This window comes from Pleurodeles waltl, chromosome 7, assembly GCF_031143425.1.
Source record: "Pleurodeles waltl isolate 20211129_DDA chromosome 7, aPleWal1.hap1.20221129, whole genome shotgun sequence".
NCBI classification, from domain to species: domain Eukaryota; kingdom Metazoa; phylum Chordata; class Amphibia; order Caudata; family Salamandridae; genus Pleurodeles; species Pleurodeles waltl.
In genome coordinates, this window is record NC_090446.1 from 965,982,852 (window position 1) to 966,004,353 (window position 21,502).

Genomic DNA, 21,502 nt, shown 5'->3' on the forward strand with positions numbered 1-21,502 from the left:
TCGACGCCCACAAGTGTCTAGGGTGGATAGTGATCTGTGGCTCTCCCCTTTCCAAGCCATCCAACATATCTCCAGGTCTCGCTCTGCATACTTATCAGTAAGGGCCAGTTTTAGCCTCCTTTCCTCTGCTATCCCCCATTCACGGACATCCTTTCCATTTCTCTAAAGGGAGGGTCGGAGATTTGTCCAATGTATTGCAATACGCTGTTTGGGCAGCACCAGGCCCAAAACGGCATACTTATTTCATATATGGGTTCCCTTTTCGGGGGATGGTAGTCCACCCAGTAAGCAGTGTTTGATTGAGGACTCGATCTAGGCCCTCGTGATTTCTCTTAATTTGCTTAATGTCTCGGCCCAATAGCCCAGAAGCTTCATGCTTTCCCAAGTCTTATGCAGAAATGATGCTGGTTCGAATCCGCAGCGGAGACACTTGGAAAAGCTTGTTGCATCAAACTTTTGCAACCTCTGTGTTGTAAGATAAGTGTGGTGCAGGTAATGGAACTGTCTGAGTTTGAAGTGAGTGTTACTAGCCACCTCACGGGTCTGTGCAAATGGCGTCTCTATTCCACATCTGTGAGGGGTGTTGGCAAGTCCTCTGACCATCTATCCTGAATCTTTGACATGTCTACTCTGCAGTCCATTTTCAAGGCTTTATAAGAGATGGAGATCATGGGCTTCTTCCATAGCAAGAAAAACCCCATTTAGGTATAGGTCTCCGACTGTGGTGTACCCTCCGGTGTACCATCTGAAAAGGTCCTTCACTTCTTGTATGTGTCTGAAGCCTGGTAACCACTCTAATGGCAATGATTTCGTATATGGGGCCCTGTGGTTTTCCATTGTGAGAGCTTGTTTCCATGCCACTGCAACTTGACGCACTATAAAGGGGGACTTGGCAGGATCCTTGAGCCGCTCATCAAATATCTCAGAAGGTCTGCCGCTCCATCCCATCCAATCAGGAGAGCTTTTTCTCCAGCAGGGTCATCTGTGCACCACTGTGCAGCCTATTGCACTATCCCTGCAAAGTAGTACAATTGCAGATCTGGAATACCCAGGCCACTCCGGTTCATATCTAGTTTCAACACCTCCAACTTCACCCTGCTCCTCCTGCCTGCTCATACCAGGGATATCAGGTGGCTGTTCAGTTTGTGTAATGTGGCTCTCGGTATGCGGTACATGGAATTTTGTAGTACATAGAGACAATGGGGGAACAGAACCATCTTACTCAACACCGGGCTCCCCATAATGGAGAGTGGCAGGGGGTTCCAGGATTGTATAGAGGCTTTGAGAGTAGTAATTACCTCTCCCATGTTTAAGTTGCAATTGTCTGTTTCTGTTCTGTATACCCAGGTAGCGAAAATGGCTATTCTCCTAGTTTAGCCCTATCCGGGGCAGTACTTCAGCATACAGCCCCACCAGTCTCGCCAGTGGAAAGAGGACCAACTTCTGATGATTAACGCGCAAGCCGGGGATTCTCCCAAAGGTTGTCATGATTTCTAGAAGCTTGGGGACAGAGTGCTCCGGACAGCTAACATAAATTAGTGCATTATCCGCGTAGAGGGAGATGACATGAGTACGACTCCTCACAGTTATGCCCCACCTTGCCATGTTGTGTTGTAGCCACTGTGCAAGGTGCTCCATAGCAAAGCCAAAGAGAAGTGGAGACATCAGACAGCCTTGCTAGTTCCCCTCTCTATAGGGATACTCTCAGAGACCACTGTTCCTTTGCGGACACAGGCTGTCAGCTGGGTGTAAAGTAGGCAGAACCATGAAAGGAACTCCAGCCCCAGTCCCATTCTTCCCAACGCATCCCATAGGTAATCCCCGCTAATGGTGTCAAAGGCTTTTTCGATATCAAGTGTGACTACCACCACTGTGTGTCTTGTGTTCATGCCAGCCACCGAGTGGCGTACTTGAGACAGTCTCCACGAATTCATATGAGTACCCCTGCCGAGCATGATTCCGCATTGGTCTTCGTGGACAAGGTGTGTCAACGCGTCCCAGATGTATCGCCAAGGCCTTAGCTAGTATTTTGGTATTTTCCACTCCTAGCATGGATAAGGGCCTGTACGAACAGGGATTCACTAGGACCCTGCTCAGTTTTGGAAGCAGGAATATCTGGGCCTCTCACATTGACTGCGGAAAGGAACCTGTCCGTCTGGATTCCTGAGTGTCTCCAGGAAACAGGGTAACAGGATACCTGCAAATGCCTTGTAAAATTCCACCGGTAACCTGTCTGGGCATGAGGCCCGGCAGCGTACCATAGTACCCACCGCCTCTTGCAGTTCCTCCAACCGGAGGTCCACCTCAAGACCCCTACTCTGAGCCTCAGTGAGGCGAGGTAGTTCCAGATTTGTCAGGAATCTCTGAAGTGCTGCAAGAGCGATGTGCATACTTCCATTATAGACTTTTTCCAGGTGGTCCCTTAATAACTTGTTTATGCCAACCTTTGTGGTCACCACAATCCCATCAAAACATTTCAGCGTCAGAATCGGGGGGTTGGCCGCTCCTGGGATAGTACCCATGCTAGTGGCCTCCCTGGTTTATCTCCTTCACAGTGCAGTGGTTGTCTGTATTCGTGTCTGGTTAAGTTGTCAAGCCTGTCCCATATGTCCCCAACTCAGAATTGTGCCTGCAGTAGGGACTTGTGGCATGCCCCCAACTCTGGCCCTGACAGCTGAAGGTCTGTCATGACTCCCTCTGCCTCCTGTAACTCCCTCTCAAGACGGCACCTTGTGCTTTCAATTTTGGAGATGCATTCACCTCAAGTCACCACGTTTAGGGTGTCCCATTCTAACCCCCTTCTCGCTGCTGATAACCAGTTTGTGTTGAAGTACCCAGCTGATGCCTCACGTACCTCCTCCTAAACAGAGTATCTCTCAACCTCTCCGGCCATAGTCACCAAAGGAGAACTTGTGTGTGAGCCACACCAACCTCCCACTCCAGCAACACTGGGGCATGATTTGAGAGGAAACGGCCCATGGTCTGAATGTGAGGTACGGCCGTTGTCAATTCGCCGGAGATCAAGAATCTATCAAGTCGGCCGCAGAGGTATAATGTGTATTGCCAAACCCCGGGATGCATATGGCACCACATGTCTATGCAGTGCAGACGATGCATTATTCGCGTAGGGCATCTGTCATGTGCGGTTTGGAGCATGACCTTGGTGGGCTCCTGTCTAGGAAACCATTGAGCATGCAATTGAAGTCCCTGGCCCACAGTAGGGTTACGCCAATATAAGTGATCAATTCCTTCTCTAATTCCAGGTAATAATCACCGTAGCTCATGTTCGGGGCATAGATATTCAGCAGGCATTTCTCCACACCATCTAGTAGGTCATGCACCAGAATGTACCTTCCATTCACATCAGACTGAAATCCCCAAAACTAAAATAGGACTTGCGGGGCAACCCAAACTATCAGTCCCCGGGCGTAGGATGAATATGTGTCAGAGTAAAGTTGACCTTGCCACTTTTTGTGTAATTTGTTTATCTCATTTCTAGTAGAATTGTCTCCTGAAGTACAGCCACATGTCTGCAGGAGTAAGTCTGTATTCTATAGTGTTTCACTTTTGAATTGAGCCCTTGAACATTCCATGTAATCTACTTAAATATATTCACCATCTTACTTTACGTACTCCCCGGTGCCCCTCCCCCCAACCCAACCACCCCTGTCTAGGAGCCTGATTGCCACTGCCACATATAAAATGAACTATGTGTGGATACCCCGTCCACCGAGTAAACACAAAAAAACAACATGTGCATCTCCAATCACTGTTAATAAACCCAAATCCCACCCCGTAATTATAAATACACAAAACAACTTTGAATCTCAAACAAGGTGAAGGGCAATACAGGGAGTGCAGAATTATTAGGCAAATGAGTATTTTGACCACATCATCCTCTTTATGCATGTTGTCTTACTCCAAGCTGTATAGGCTCGAAAGCCTACTACCAATTAAGCATATTAGGTGATGTGCATCTCTGTAATGAGAAGGGGTGTGGTCTAATGACATCAACACCCTATATCAGGTGTGCATAATTATTAGGCAACTTCCTTTCCTTTGGCAAAATGGGTCAAAAGAAGGACTTGACAGGCTCAGAAAAGTAAAAAATAGTGAGATATCTTGCAGAGGGATGCAGCACTCTTAAAATTGCAAAGCTTCTGAAGCGTGATCATCGAACAATCAAGCGTTTCATTCAAAATAGTCAACAGGGTCGCAAGAAGCGTGTGGAAAAACCAAGGCGCAAAATAACTGCCCATGAACTGAGAAAAGTCAAGCGTGCAGCTGCCACGATGCCACTTGCCACCAGTTTGGCCATATTTCAGAGCTGCAACATCACTGGAGTGCCCAAAAGCACAAGGTGTGCAATACTCAGAGACATGGCCAAGGTAAGAAAGGCTGAAAGACGACCACCACTGAACAAGACACACAAGCTGAAACGTCAAGACTGGGCCAAGAAATATCTCAAGACTGATTTTTCTAAGGTTTTATGGACTGATGAAATGAGAGTGAGTCTTGATGGGCCAGATGGATGGGCCCGTGGCTGGATTGGTAAAGGGCAGAGAGCTCCAGTCCGACTCAGACGCCAGCAAGGTGGAGGTGGAGTACTGGTTTGGGCTGGTATCATCAAAGATGAGCTTGTGGGGCCTTTTCGGGTTGAGGATGGAGTCAAGCTCAACTCCCAGTCCTACTGCCAGTTCCTGGAAGACACCTTCTTCAAGCAGTGGTACAGGAAGAAGTCTGCATCCTTCAAGAAAAACATGATTTTCATGCAGGACAATGCTCCATCACACGCGTCCAAGTACTCCACAGCGTGGCTGGCAAGAAAGGGTATAAAAGAAGGAAATCTAATGACATGGCCTCCTTGTTCACCTGATCTGAACCCCATTGAGAACCTGTGGTCCATCATCAAATGTGAGATTTACAAGGAGGGAAAACAGTACACCTCTCTGAACAGTGTCTGGGAGGCTGTGGTTGCTGCTGCACGCAATGTTGATGGTGAACAGATCAAAACACTGACAGAATCCATGGATGGCAGGCTTTTGAGTGTCCTTGCAAAGAAAGGTGGCTATATTGGTCACTGATTTGTTTTTGTTTTGTTTTTGAATGTCAGAAATGTATATTTGTGAATGTTGAGATGTTATATTGGTTTCACTGGTAATAATAAATAATTGAAATGGGTATATATTTGTTTTTTGTTAAGTTGCCTAATAATTATGCACAGTAATAGTCACCTGCACACACAGATATCCCCCTAACATAGCTAAAACTAAAAACAAACTAAAAACTACTTCCAAAAATATTCAGCTTTGATATTAATGAGTTTTTTGGGTTCATTGAGTACATGGTTGTTGTTCAATAATAAAAATAATCCTCAAAAATACAACTTGCCTAATAATTCTGCACTCCCTGTATAGTTGAAGGGTGTTTGAAACAAATTTAAATTCCCATACATCGCAGTCACTCTACTTGCACTCATGCACTCTCATTCTACAAACTGCAAACATCGAGGTGGTTGCATGCCAGAGGCCAGAGCTAGTTCGGCACCTGGCAACTCGCCACCTCCTTCAGTCTTCATCACTGAACTCTCAATAGGTAATATCATACATATGCCGCTCCTATACACTTAACAGTCATCCTGGAATATATATGTGTGAGGGTAGGGGGAGGTTGGCTGGCCTGCCCCAATATCTTACACCCCTCTCATTTTCTCTCTTGAAGACGCATTATTAATAGTATAAAGGAGTCTTAGCGGTTCTAGCATAACTTTTGATCTTAGTTCCAGTCACATGGTGCTTGACCAATGATTTGCGCCACCCATCCTACCTAGCATTGACAATCAGTCTTGTAGATTGCAGTTTCAGGGAAACTCAGAGGATGCCATCTCGTCTTAAAGGCTGGCATTGCTGATGTACGAATTGGGGGCCTCTGCTCATTCAGATCTCGGTCACCCAGGGTCAATGGTGTGTCTTTGGGTTCCCCTGAGATCTGACCCCAAATGATCCAGGGCCAGGGTTCTATCGCAGCGGACCACCACACGTTGGGAGGATCAGGAATCCTGTCCTCCCTGCTTCTTCTTCCATTGCACCTGCTGGGGAGTCCAAGACCTCACAAGGCAGGCTCCATTCACGTGCGGCGGAGTAATCCGGCCTTCTCCCAACAACTCGAGCCATTCACAGTCCGCCCAGTGGTAGTGAAGGATTGTGCACGAACCGCATGTTGAACTTTTAGCTTGGCCGGATAGAGCAACATATATTGGAGTCCCATAGCTCTCAGTTTCTGTTTCACACCGTCAAAGGATGTCCGCATTTGCTCACTAGGCAGTCATAGTCAGGAAAAATACTGATCTCATGGATTTCAAACTTAGGATCTTCCATCTGCCGTACAGTTCAAAGACTGGAGTCATGATCCCTATAGTTGAGAATTTTTGGGATAATGGTGCGAGTGGAAGCTCACACTGGTGGCTTTAGGGTGAGGGCTCGGTGTGTTCTCTCTACCACGAAATCTGGGGACAGCGTTGTGGTAGGGCATGCCTCTCTGACCCAACACCAAAGGAAATGTTTGGGTGTCTGGCCCTCAGCATCCTCTGGAAAGCCAACGAAGCGGAGGTTGCACCTCCTAGATCGGCCCTCTGCATCCTCTGCTGTACGCTCCACGATGTCAGTTTGGCTGGTTAATTGTTGAGGGTGGTCTTCAGTGAGTTGATCTCATCTTGTAGCGTGCTTATGTGTTGCTCTGTGGCCAGTGCTCTTTCTGCCACTGTGTGGAGATCCACCCTCAAAAGTCCAACATCGAGGGAGCCAAGTTCTATTTTACCCTGCACCACGGCACTGGATGCCTCTATCGTGGTTAGGATTAGTGTCTCTGAGGGATCTAGTTGAGTGTCTTGATCTTCAGATGACTCCCCATGGGGGGGGGAGCCTCCTCTCCCAGGTGCTCCACTCACTGTATATTGGTCTATTTTCGTTTGCTGCCCTCCTCTTTGATGTCTACCTTTCCCCATGATATCCATGCCAAGCAAGGTCATGTTGTTGGGATCTGGCGGCCAGGGGGCAGAGCGATGCAGCTGTCTGCCCCTACAGGCAGCAAGGGCAGCCATTCAAGGCATCTCAGGGTCACCACTCTTCTGTCAGGGCAGCCAATGGGAGGGGTATCCAGAGCCCCCACCCCTACAATGCAGTAATTTGGTGTCTAGAAATGCCTCAACCGTGCTGTAATTCCCAATGTGCAAATCATGGCCAGATTTATTGACCCTCTGTGGAGCATGGGCAATCCCTGGTCAGCACCATGTAGTAGAACCTTGATCCGTTGGGTAGACGATGTCGGGCAAGGATCTATAGACTGGGTCTGGGGGTATGGGGCTGAAGGCCGCCCCGAGGGTCTATGCACGGGTGAACTCTGGGCCTCACAGACTATCTAAAGGCCCTCCTCACCTCTCCGAAACTGTCCATTGGCAGTGCAGGGCCAGGAGCCTCCTCAGGTGGAGCCCTGTTCATCAGCAGACAGCCAGTGCATGGTATGTTGTGGCTCCAAGTAGCCCCTGCCCCCTCAGTTATCGTCTGTTGATATGTTGAGAGGCTTCCTGCAGTATAAATCATGTTTGTCTGCACCTAGGCCCCAGTGTTCCAGGCAGAATGTAATCTAGGTCTGAACTGCGGGCCCTGCCGTCACTTGTCAGTTCAGCAGCCCTTGGTCTCAGCGCCTGCAGTGGGGGTGGGGAGGCACCAGCTCAGTCCTCCCTGTCGGCTCCTCCGGTGGTTGGGTGGTTGGCCCAGTGCTTCGTCACTGTGCCTGGTGGACCCTCTATCAGCGCAGCTCCTTCTTTCCCAGGAGGCATCTCCGCTGCCTTGGTCTCGCTGACTTTTGTCGCTTCCTCCCAGGTTGGGGGTGTCCTTCCCCTAGCACTTCCCGCAATCTCAGTGCGGCAGTGGCACTCTGCATCTCAGGTGCCTGGAGCAGGGAACAGAGTAGGCGTTATCTGGAGATCTCGCCGCCGCCCAACAGCATGGCGGACTCAATCCTAGTGCCCTCAGGAGGGCATCAACTCAGCCCCACTTTCTGGGGACAGCATTGGGGCACTAAGGGTAGGTAAGCAGAGTTGGATGACTAGGATTAAACAGGATTATTAGCGGGCCAAATGCGAATCTTGCTAAAGTGCTGCTGCCTCCATCTTGGCCATGCTACATTGCTACAGATTTGTTTTTCACCTACAGGCCCTGTTAAGAAATTGTTGATACATTTTTAAAACCCATCTTTTCTACTGGAGAAATGAGAAAAATATGAATGAAAAGGTTATCAGAGTGTGAGCTGTTAGTATGTACACGTCCTCTAAGAATTTGTCCAGTATCAAAATGTGCTGTTTTCTGTCAATATCTGGGAAGGACCTCAAAAGCAGCACTGGCTGATAATGCAATTGCTCACTTAGTGGCATCAAAGGCAAATCCTGGCAATGTTTTAAGTTAGAAGTCTTAACTTCGCAATAGAAGCAAGTTTATAGTTCAAGAGATCAATTTTTTACATGCCATGATTATCAAAAGAAAGCGTCAGTAAACAAACACAACTTTTGATGATACCAACTAGTGACCCTCCCTCCTACATTTCTTGTATAAACCATGAGCCAAAATACTGATGAATTGAAAAATGAACATTTTAGATGCTCAAGTAAAGGTAGTCAGTCAACTTATTTAATTTATACAGTGCATAAAGTGAACCTCATCAACTCAATATACCTCTAATCTGCCAATGAAATAAACAACTGCTTTCATGCAAAGCATTCAACTAGCGGAATAGAAGGGGTTTGCTAGGATTCAGCTAGTGGAACAGAAAGGTTTTGAAGAGTTTACAGATTTGGAGCAAAATTGGGCAAGAGGTAATATCAATCTGAGGTTTATTTCAAAGTTTTGAATGTTGTGCAGCAAGTTTCACTGCTTTTGTGATCTAGTTTTTGGGACTATCAAAAGTCCAAGCCTCCTGGGAGGAGAGCATAGAGGCTGTAGGCAAGGGTTCAGTAGATCAACTTTTCAGATGCGTATACTGGATCAGGCTGTGCAAGCATTTGAGTATCAGATAGCTGATCTTAAATTCAGGCTGATTACATAAAGCAAGACTGTTAATCCCCTTCAGCAGAGGGCAGGCTGTGTCCCTCTTTTTTCAGTCCACACATGAAGGAAACACTTGCGTTTTGCACCTCTGTAGACACTTTTTTCCCTCTCATAATTTGAACCTGGAGTAAAGTAGGTGTTATCAAAATACAGTTTTGTATTTTTTGACGCTTCAACTATTAGTTTTTGATGTACAGCACTGAGAAACGTTACAGAATGCCACCTTAACAGAAGGCACTAGCAGAACATTCATACTTTAACTGCTCTATTAAAGTACTTACACATCCCATCTTTCTTATTATGGGAGAGGGAAGGGCCTAATGCGGGCCCAGTTACAGCAGCCCTTTCTTTACTCATTGAGCTTCAGTGCATTTTCACCCATTAGCATGGCTCCTCATTGGAGAATATCTTGGGGACCACTCGCTATGAGCTAAATGTGTGTGTCATCAGCATACAAATTGAATTACAATTCCAGGCAATGGAGGATGGCATCTGTTCCTTACACTTCTGGGTTATTTGTGTGTCTGTTCTATTCCATATTTCCTCTTTTGTATTTGGTCGTTCTTTTTCAGTTTCCTGGAAAGGTTATATGTTGTTTAGTTCCTCTCATCCATGGTATGTCCCAATGTTCTGTCTTTGATCTTTTATGTTTTACTCTACATACTGTCCTACTATCCTGTATTGTTTTCTCAACAGGGTTCACTCATTGGGGTTTCTTGCTCATGTTGATGTCCAAGTCTTCTTTTCTTTTCCAGACTTTACTTCTTTCATGCTTGTTGGTCGGCTTGTCTCTCTGCCATTGAGAAATGGATGGTTTTAAATTTCATCAGAATTTGAAATATTATTAAATCCTGCATCTGATTCCTTCTCATTTCCTCCCTTATTTTCATTTCTACTTTCTAAGTACCTCATCTTTTTTTGTCCAAAATCGAGGAACTGCTTTTGATTCTGCTCTCACCTTACAAAATCCGATTTCTTTGATTGCTTGTTGTCGCTGCTTCCCAATGCACAGTGTAGGAAGTTGGCTCTGTATATACTATCTCAAAGTGAGAGATAGTGTGCACAAAGTCCAAGGGTTCCCCTTAGAGGTTGATAGTGGCAATACTACATAATACTAATGCTCTATTTGTGGTAGTGTGGTCGAGCAGTAGGCTTATCAGAGGGTAGTGTTAAGCATTTGTTGTACACACACAGGCAATAAATGGGAACACACACTCAAAGACTTAACTCCAGGCCAATAGGTTTTTATATAGAAACATATTATTTTCTTAATTTATTTTAGAACCACAAGATTCAGAATTCAAGTAAGTACATAAATTGTAAGGTACTTGGCATAGGTAAATAGAGAACTCTGAATGAAAACAGTAAGGTACACAGTTGTGGCAAACATGGTAATAAGCTATTTTAAAAGTGGACACTGCTAAATTCAACCATCATCACCCACGCTCACAAAGCACTGCACAACACCGGACCAGAATACCTCAACAGATGACTCCTTCTACACCCCGACCCGGCATCTCTGCTCCGCCGACCTCGCCCTTGCAACCGTCTTACTCGTTCGCAGAACTACAACCGGCGGTAGATCATTCTCGCACTTTGCCGACCAAACGTGGAACACTCTTCCCACCCACCTGCGTCAGACCAAAGACCTCCTTACCTTCAGGAAACTTCTCAGGACCTGGCTGTTAGAGCAGTAGCAGCACCTCCCCTCTCGCCTCTGCCCCCCTCCCCTCCTCAGCGCCTTGTGACCATCACAGGTGAGTAGTGCGCTTTACAAATCACTGATTGATTGATTGAACAGTTCCTGGGGGAAGTAAGTACAAGTTAGTTTAGCAGAGAAGTAAAGCACTTACAAGTTCAGTCTCTGGGGCATAGGCAGCCCACCGATGGGGGTTCAAGTCAACTCCAAACACCCAGCACCAGCAACACAGGGCCGGTCAGGTGCAGAGGTCAAAGAGGGGCCCAAATAACTTGGGCGCCTATGGAGACTAGGGGTGCTCTGGGTCCAGTCTGCTAGCAGATAAGTACCTGTGTCCTCGGGGAGCAGACGAGGGGGGTTTTGTAGAGTGCTGGGGGGAGGATCCCAAACAGGCACACAAAATACACCCTCAGCGGCACAGGGGCGGCTGGGTGCAGTGTGCAAAGTAGGTGTCGGTTTTTGCATTGGTTTCAATGGAGGGACCCGGGTGTCACTCTGGCGATGCTGGCAGAGCACAGGGAGGCTTCTTGGGCCAGCCACTGACTGGGCAAAGATGAGGGCCACCTGCTGGTCACTCGTGCTCCAGTAGTTGGTTCCTCTTGGGCCTGGGGGGCTGCGGGTGCAGTGCTTCTTCCAGGCGTCAGGTTCTGTTACCGGGCAGTCGCTGTCAGGGGGATCCTCTGGATTCTCTCTGCAGGCGTCTCCGTGAGGATACAGGAAGGTCATTTCAGGGTGTCCACGTCATGGGAGTCTCCTGGGGGTCTCGCTGCAGTGTTGGTTTCTCTGGACACAAGCCGGGGGCGTCAGGTGCAGAGTGTTTGGGACTCACGCTTCAGGAGTGAGGTGGGAGTCCCTTTAAATATGGTTTCTTCCTTGTTGTTAGGACAGAGCCGCTGTCCACGGGAGTTTCTTGGTCCTTTGGGTTGCAGGGCAGTATTCTGAGTCGGCAGAGGTCGCAGGTCCCGCTGGATGCGTCGCTGTTGCAGGTTCTTTGAGTCTGGAGATAGGCCTGTAGGGCTGGGGTCAAGTCAGTTGTCGTCTCCATCTCTCTACGGGGCTTTAAGGTCAGCAGTCCTTCTTCTTCTTTAGGTCGTCGGGAAATCTGTTTTCCTGGGTTCAGGGTTGCCCCCAAATACTAAATTTAGGGGGGTGTTTAGGGCTGGAGGGCAGTAGCCAATGGCTACTGTCTCTGAGGGTGGCTACACCCTCCTTGTGCCTCCTCCCTTTGGGGAGGAGGGGCACATCCCTAATCCTACTGGGGAAATCCTCTGAAGCAAGATGGAGGATTTTCTAAGGAAGGGGTCACCTCAGGACACCTTAGGGGCTGTCCTGGCTGGAGGGTGACTCCTCCTTGTTTTTCTCATTATCTCCTCCGGAGTTGCTGCCAATAGTGGGGGCTGTGTCCAGAGGGGAGGGGGACATATCCACTAGCTGGAGTGCCCTGGGCCATTGTAACACCAGGCTTGAGCCTTTGAGGCTCACCGCCATGTGTTACAGTTCCTGCAGGGGGAGGTGGGAGGCACCTCCACCCAGGACAGGCTTTGTTCCTGGTCACAGAGTGCACAAAGGCACTCACCCCATGTGGCCAGAAACTAGTCTGGAAGTGGCAGGCTGGCAGAGAACGGTCTGCCTAGCACTAGCAGTTGGGCTGGCATGGAGGGGGCAGCTCTAAGATGCCCTCCCAGTGCATTTCTTAATACATCTTACACTGGCATCAGTGTGGATTTATTGTGCTGAGAAGTTTGATACCAAACCAGTATTCAGTGTAGCCATTATGGAACTGTGGAGTTCGTGTTTGACAAACTCCAAGACCAAATACTCTTTATGGCTACCCTGCACTTACCATGTCCAAGAATTGGCTTAGACACTGTAGTGTAGGGGCATAGTGCTCATGCAGCTATTGACCTCACCTGTGGTATGGTGCACCCTGCCTTAGGGCTGTAAGGCCTGCTAGAGGGGTGACTTACCTATGCCACAGGCAGTGGGTTGTGCGCATGGCACCTTGAGGGGAGTGCCATGTTGACTTAGTCATTTTCTCCCCACCAGCACACACAAGCTGTGAGGCAGTGTGCATGTGCTGAGTGAGTGGTCCCCAGGGTAGCATAATACATGCTGCAGCCCTTAGAGACCTTCCTTGGCAAGAGCGTCCTTGGTACCAGGGGTACCATTTACAAGGGACGTATCTGTGTGCCATGGCTGTGCCAATCGTGCAGACAAAGGTACAGTTTTAGGGAAAGAACACTGGTGCTGGGGCCTGGTTAGCAGGGTCCCAGCACACTTTCAGTCATAACTAGCATCAACAAAACGCAAAAGGTTAGGGGATAACCATGCCAACAGTGGCATTTTCCTACATACAGTATTCATAAAATCACTCCTTTGTTCCATTATCTGAGGCTAAACTCCTCAGATTGTGGGATGATTTTCCCCTGCACGACTTTCCAAGTCATTGCTTTTCCACATCAGTTTGAGTAGTTTTATCACTCAAAAGGTCTTTATGGTGCCAGGATAGACTGAGAATACAGGAGCATTATAGTAATATCAGCATCAACAGTCTGAAATTCAGTTTACCAAAGACTTCCCTAATCAACATGCACATTTAAAATCTTCAACGTGTGTGCAACAGTCCATGTACCAAAAGTGGTCCATGGGTAATTGTGAATTAAACCCTTGGCAAAGCAAGAGATTGTGGTTAATGAGATTGGAAACAAATACGAATGGTCTAAACAAGGACGCTGAGCTCCATTACCAGCTGTAATAGAGACTAGAATAACCAGAAAGTAATGACATTGATAATCCATTACTAACAGGCTATATAACTAATTAAATAGAAGACCTGCCAATTTATACACTTATTTCACTGTGTGATGACGGGGTGGGCCTTGGAGGGGGTGTGGCCTCATGCTGAGAGATACTTAAGAAGTACTATGCTGCTTACTGGGCAAAAGATGGATTCCCAAGAGTTTTCCAACTTATTCCACTTTTGAAAATGAGAGTAACTTCAAATTGCATCTAGGGAATTTGGCATTCCATAAAAGTAGGAGCAAAATAGGACAAGATGTTTTCTCCGTAAGTTCAAGCCTTCTGGTTTATGATCTAATTCTATCAAAGAAAATGGCGTCAGGTCTGTTACTAGTGTCGAGATATGCAGTCATTTGTCTCGTAGCCTAAAGACCTGAGAAACAAGTACAAGTTGCCGAAATTAACACAGTTTTTTTCTAAGAGGTCCTGACCCAATACTTGTTGATTGCTACCAACACTGGAAAAAGTTGTTAAACTCTGCTTAACAACGCCTTTAGAACTTGATAAGAAGAATAGGATGTTTGCTTATGGGAAGAAAGGTGAAGTCAAAGGCAGATTTTCTCATTAATGCAGCAAATATTGCACCCATGTTTGCAAGGTAGTAGAGAGAATATCTTGTCAAACTGGACTACGAATGAAAAAAGGCAAGAGATTCAGGGAAGGAATATTAACCTCCTCTTTCTAGACAACGAGAATAGCATTTGCTGTCGAGGGCAGTGAATACAGACTGATTGTTTTAAGAATCACAATAAGGTGGCATTCATATGTTTTTCAAAATATTTTTATTGTTTCAAATAAAATAAGAATAGAGGCACCAACATGTACACTGGTGTGATGCATAGATATGTTAGAGGCCATTGAGACAGATGTCTGATGTAGGGCTGCATTTGAGCTTTATATGTTGTGATTAGTTATAGTAAAAAATAAACAATATGTCAGAACAGACATAAACATTTAAACTTTTGAGTGTGAGTAACGCCATATATGCTGTGTGCATTTCTGTCTGCTGATAGAGTTGCGTATTGTATTCCATCTTGACTTGGAGCTGTGAAGTCTCTTCCTGGCAGAAAGCGAGACCTAAGAGTGTGTTGTTTTGGGTGGGGGAGGGTAGGGAGGTCCATGTTCAATAATATAGTTGTTCTACGTTTGTTCATACCATTTGTTCTCAGCAAGAGTATGTGTGCTGTGCCTCAATCCCCTATGAGGTGGAATCATGGTGGTGTATCATCAGTTGTTCTTGTGAATTATTGTAATTTCCTCCCAGGCCCTGGTGGTGTCCTCGGGTTCCTTTCCCTTTACATCTGTCTGACCAATGTCCTGCTTATTCGGCCGCAGCCCAGAATGTGACTTTAGATGGTAACTGTTAAATCGCTGGGCCTCTAACTGACTTCCATAACATTGATATGCTTATTTTGGGAAGTGTGAGGCCTAATAATCTGTTGCCTAATTTATCTTCCTGACTACCCTCCTCAAAAGTCATAAAACGGAATTGTCCCACTTGCGTGCAGGATCTTGGAGCACTTTACTAAAGTTATATATATACAAATGTTCATATGTACAACTGTGCAAGATCTTTCAGTACAAAAGCACACTTAACTAGAAAGAGCCAATTATCTTTGGAGCCTATTAAAGGCCACAAATGACCACATTTAATTTACTTTACATTTAAAAAGGCATACAGGTAAACTAAAATGTCACTACATTAAACAAAAGTGACTAGAAAATATTTAGCACAAACATTTTTAAAAGGAGAAAACAAAGGGAATGAAGGGCAATGTTAGCAGATAGACTGCATTATGCATTAAGCAAAAAGGTAACATGTAAACATAGAAAGTGTTAATGCTCCTGTCATTGATATTGTTGTGAATGGTGGTTGGGGCTTTACACAGGCCTCTGTCTGTCAATGCTAATTTCTACTTTTGATGAAAATACAACAGTAGCTATCAGGATAAAATCAAAGCTGTTTAGCTCAGTGCTAGATTTTTTTTTCAGCACTCCAGATTTGGAGGAATTGACCCTAAGGCCATTGATGCTCACACTGAAATTAATTATTTTTTGGTATCAAACATTTTTAAAAGATTAACTGGATGGAAAGAATTAACCTCTGGATAATGTTGAATGATTTAGGAAGTGCATCAGTTTCAGTGGTGACTCTCACTGTGACTCTGATGCTCCCGCTTTCAGTCTCATAAGGCAACTCCCTTCATGATAATATCGCCGGGTGCGTTCCAGGTGGTTTTTGTGCCAGCATCAGTGGAATAAAAAAAAAGCATGACGTCTCCAACTCAGCTCCTCCAGACACCATGTATGTCATTTTAGAATTATAATGGTAGATTTTCAGTACTTAGACTGTAGTGGAGCACAGACGTTTAACAAACAAACAGCATTTGGTTCCCTGGGTTAAGTGCTCCCTGCCAGGGGTCCCTCTTCTCACTTTCAAGTTTGTTTTGAAATCTGAGGCCTATCTTCGAGTTGTCATTGTTTGTGTAAAAAAGCAGTCTGACCATTAATGTGCCCTTTCATTTTCATTGCCTTTGTAGGACCCTCTTGCTATTGCTGACTCACCAACAGATAGCTCTCTTTCTTACAGAGGCTCTTTCACCTGTTTCAAACATTGGCACTTATGCAAACATCTCTCTTTGCTTAAGAACATATCGCATCTCACATGCATTGATATCACCTTACTAGCAGCCAGTTAAGCTGTAGTTTGAATTAAAAACAATGTTGTCGTGCTCATAAGGCCCTGCCCTGTAGGACACTGAATTATAATTTCCAAGGTTCCGCTCACATGCCACCTAACTACATCTTAAGTTTTGCCCCCTAACCCTGTTTCTCACCATTCCAATTGAGATGCATATGCTCTGGGGCCAGCTCTCTGTCTCCTTTGGAATACTTTACTTGAAGGCAGAATTGCGAAAGTATAGTTAATCACAAACACCTAATGACCCGCCTCTTTCGCCAGGAGTTCAGACATAAAACAGTGCAATGTTGGGCCACCTAGTCCTCCTATCTATCCACCATGGGTATTCTGAACCAACCATTTGTTTGCATTAGCAGTAATTTGGACTATGGTCTGCTATGGAATGCTTAACTACATTTGAAAAATCACCAGTGCTTCTGTTAGCATTGCAAAGAATCCCAATGGCAGCATGCCTGCTGTACAGATCTGTTTAATATATCTTAACACCATAAATAAATAGTAAATGAACACATAACATATAAAATACTGAAAGGACTGTGGGGTCATATTTCCAGGCTGGCTGACTTGAAACACTGATGTCATTGCCTAATTTGTAACGGTCAACCAAGACTCCAAGACTCCAACAATATGGAAAAGGTGGCAGCATCTCCAGATTCCCTTCTTCCTACCCCTACAGCCCAAACACAGTGTCAGGTGGATACCCATTTTTGGAGATGCCTTACATGAACCCCTTCCAAAGCACCAGATTGAACCCCAAATTGTTTTTCTCAGCAATGTGAAATCACCTGTGCCAACTGCCAAAATCTGGTGTCAGTACTAGAGTTGGGTAGTGTAGGAAATTGGCTCTGTATATAGTATCTCAAAGTGAGAGATAGTGTGCACAGAGTCCAAGGGTTCCCCTTAGAGGCTGATAGTGGCAACATTAGATAATACTAATGCTCTATTTTGTGGTAGTGTGGTCGAGCAGTAGGCTTATCAGAGGGTAGTGTTAAGCATTTTTTGTACACACAGGCAATGAATGAGGAACACTCACTCAAAGACTTAACACCAGGCCAATAGTTTTCATCTAGAAAAAGATAGTTTCTTAAGTTATTTTAGAACCACAAGATTTAAGATTTTATGTAAGTACATAAAATGCAAGGTACTTCACACAGGTAAGTATAGAACTTTGATTTAAAAAAGTACTACACACAGTTTTGGTTAAAATGGCAATAATATATTTTAAAAGTGGACACTGTGCAATAATCAACACTTCCCTGGGGAGGTAAGTTTAGTTAGGTTTCTCAGGTAAGTAAAGCACTTACAAGGTCAGTCTCCTGGGCATAGGCAGCCTACCGTTGGGATTCAAGGCAACCCCAAAGCCACAGCACCAGCAACACAGGGCTGGTCAGGTGCAGAGGTCAAAGGAGGGCCCAAAACACATAGGTGCCTATAAAGAACAGGGGTACTCTGGTCCTAGTCTGCTTACAGCTAAGTACCTGCGTCCATGGGGAGCAGACCAGGGGGGTTTTGTAGAGCACTGGGACACACACACACAAGCCCACAAAACACATCCTCAGAGGCACAGGGGCGGCCGGGTGCAGTAGGCAAAGTAGGCGTCGGGTTTGCTATTGAGGGCAATGGAAGGACCTGGGGGTCACTTAGGCAATGTAGGTGGGGCACAGGGGGGGCTCGTCGGGCCAGCCACTGACTGGGCTAGGATGAGGGCCGGCTGCTAGTCACTCCTGAACTGGTAGGTGGTTCCTCTCGGTCTTGTGGGCTGTGGGTGCAGTGCTTGGTCCAGGCGTTGGTTCCTTTGTTACCAGGCAGTCGCGGTCAGGGGGAGCCTCTGGATTCTCTCTGCAGGCGTCGCTGTGGGGGTGCAGGGAGGTCGACTCAAGGTGTCCACGTTGTTCGAGTCACCTGGGAGTCCTCTCTGTGGTGTTGGTTCTCCTGAACTCGAGCTGGGGGCGTCGGGTGCAGAGTGTGAAGTCTCACACTTCCGGCAGGAAGTGAGAGTTCTTTAAAAATTGCTTCAAAGTTGCAAAGTTGTTGCAGTTTCTGAACAGTGCTGCTGTTCTCGGGAGTTTCTCGGTACTTTAGTTGCAGGGCAGTCCTCTGTGTCCTCAGAGGTCCCTGGTCCCGTCTGATGTGTCGCTGTGCAGGTTCTTTGAGTCCGGAGACAGGCCGGTAGGGCTGGGGCCAAGTCAGTTGGTGTCTTTGTTGTCTGTGCGGGGCTTTCAGATCAGTAGTCCTCCTTCTTTCTTCAGGTTGCAGGAATCTGATTTCCTGGGTTCAGGGTTGACCGTAAATACTAAATTTAGGGGTGTGTTTAGGTAAGGGGGGCAGTAGCCAATGGCTACTGCCCTTGAGGGTGCCAGTTTTAGTTGATATCAGGTGCACCTTACTATGACCATGACATGATTATTAAGCTGTAGCATTTACACCTTAAACTAAATCCGAGCTATTTTGCAATCATGATATTTTCTCAAGAGATCCTCAACCCCTTTAAATGGACATGACAATATGAAGTTCTTAACACATCTTTCATGGGAGGACAATAGAAACTCAATGTTTTACATGTTAGATTTAGTTTCTTTAGGGCTGTTAATGGATTTAATCCTGTGCTAAAGGTGATAGTGATCAGTGTATTTGTGAAAAGATGCACCTAGTCTCTGACGTAGGTTACCATTGGGCCCTTACCATAAAGAAACAGAATAATGGCAAGAGTGAACATCTAGGAATCAACAAAAGGTACAGGGGACTGTTTAAGGAGGCAATTTCCAATCTTCACCTGTTTCAAACATTTTAGAATGGTATCATTGATGCCCATTTTATTTTTAGAATGTTTTGAAGGATGGTTTGTTCTATGACACCAAAGACTAATAAGAAGTCAGATAATACTGAGGCACAAGTTTTTTTTGTCATCAAGAATATATAAAGTGTTTTCCATGAGTTTAAAGAAGGTAATTTCAGCATTGAGGCCTGTACAAAAACTAGATTTGCGATATTCTGCACTACTTTGTGGGTGTCTTTGATAACGTGGAATTAATCTGAGAAGAGTGGAGTGTATCTGGAACAACTAATTCCAAATTGCGTCTTTAAAGCTTTTGCCTGGAGAAAAGGACACCAAGGGGAAAAGGCCACTTTAGTCTTGCTGTTGCAAGCTGACATCACACTATCCAGTGTTTGTCACAGGTGAAAAGGATAGCTGGGCAGGTATGATATATATGAATGCACCAGTGGGGGTTTTGTGTGACATTTACTGCACTCATTAGAATCCCATCCCCACAGGTTTGGTATATGTGTATGATAAATATTGCTAATTGCAACTGTAAACTCACAATGGAGAATTAACATGAGGATTTTGGTGCTTTCCACTGCAAAATCCATGTCTTGATAATTACTGGACACCCATTATACTCCTGCTAATTTGACTTTCCAAAATGTAACCTGGGCGTGCAGACTTTATTAGGAGGTCTGATAAACTGATTGCTTTTAATTGGGACCCCCTGCTCAAATAGTTGTTTGTGCAGGTGTAGTTAAGCTTAAGCTGGAGAGCCTGAGAATGTATCCACAATTAGTGTTCTGTTTACCATAGCTGCCTATATACTCCAAACATTTCAAGAGTTTTAAATGTAGTTCTTCAGATCATACCACAGCAGAACAGTCCAAGACATATTGTTTTCTCCTTACAGGAACAGACAGAAATAGATATAGAAGTGAACCAATTCCTACAGAAAGGAGCTATTCGCCCTACAACTTTGCATCCCTAATGTTTTTTAAGAAATGTCTTTTTGGTTAAAATGGACAAAGCCCTGTTGTTGGTGATGATTTTGAGAGAGCTAAATACATGGCTTCTGTACAGCATTTCAATATGGAGCAGTCTATCTTCTGAGAGATATTCTCTGCAGCAGAGATTAATTGGTTCTGTTTAACCGCATAGATGGCTATCTGACAATTGCAGAATTAGTACCCACCACAGATTCTGGCAGTTTAATTGACAAAACCAGAATTTTTATATGTTGTATTACCTTTTGGCCTATATGTAGCCACCTAGTGCTTAACCAATGTGATAAAACCAGTAGTTAATCTTCAGGTACATTTTACATGCAGATAGCAGTCACTGTTTTACAAGATCTTGGCTTCATTGTTAGAAAGCCATGATCAGACTTATTCCATAAAAGGCAAATGGAGTATCTTGGGATCAAGATTAATTCAACAGGATCGACTATTCAGGCAACCAAGACATTTTTTAGAAAGGTCTTTTCAAAGCAGCTGGAAAGATTGAAGACCTCCACTACTCTTCTATCCAGTGCTTTTGTTGGGCCCTTCAGAAACTGAAGATTTCGTATCAATACAGTGGTCTCTTTTACACAGATTCGATTTGCTTGTTTGGCTCTTCCATATGGTCTAGCCATCAATAAAAGAATGAGCTTGGAGTTCCCTCCAAGCCTAGCAATGAATTTGGGTGCCACAGACTAGGTTGGGGAGTCGGATGCAGTAGATTTCCTGGAATTAATTTTCTCAAAGTGGTTGTATGAAGAGCTTCACTTGCACACAAGATACCTGGAAGTTGGCCTGCTTTGGCAAGAATTTTCACTGTGAAGTGCTTAATTAAAGACACGGCAATACATTTTATCCTGCTCAAGATGGACAATATCTCAACAGTTTGATGCATCAACTTATGTGGGGGAACAAAGCCTAAGCTTCTATTGCTGCAATAGCTGCCTACACCACTAGAAATTAATGATGACAGAGGACTGCCTAGTCAAGGCCAACACTGTGATGGATCAGAACTACTTTCCTCCAGTACTTTGGATATTGGAGCAGTGGTGGCCACCGAAAATCTCAAGGGGAGAGACTGGGGAGTGAATAAAAATACATTAAAACAAATATATACCTTTTGCCATTGTTGCCGCCTCCTGCTGCTTCAAACACAGCCGGACAGGAGAAACCTAAGTGTATATGTGTGTTTGGCCAGCCTGAGACGGACAACCAAACATACATGCGCACTTAGGTGCACTCTCTCCTCCTCCCCCCTCCCACTTCCTGTGGCCCAGCCTACCCCTCCCTGAACATGCTGCTGGCCGAGCCAGCAGCTGAGAAATAAAAAGATAATTAAATATTGTTTTTATCTTTCAGCTCCTGGCTTAGCCAGGGGGGCGATGCTCCTTTGCCATTGCAAAGAGCTGCCCCTGTGTTGGAGTCTGATTTCCAGGT

At 45.5% G+C, this 21,502-nt stretch overlaps 1 protein-coding gene across 1 annotated transcript in view; it reads left to right on the forward strand.

The window, feature by feature from the left end:
* The window catches only part of CCDC40 (coiled-coil domain 40 molecular ruler complex subunit), a 447,448-nt gene that overhangs the window by 85,229 nt on the left and 340,717 nt on the right, over positions 1 to 21,502 (forward strand). The window lies entirely within an intron of this gene.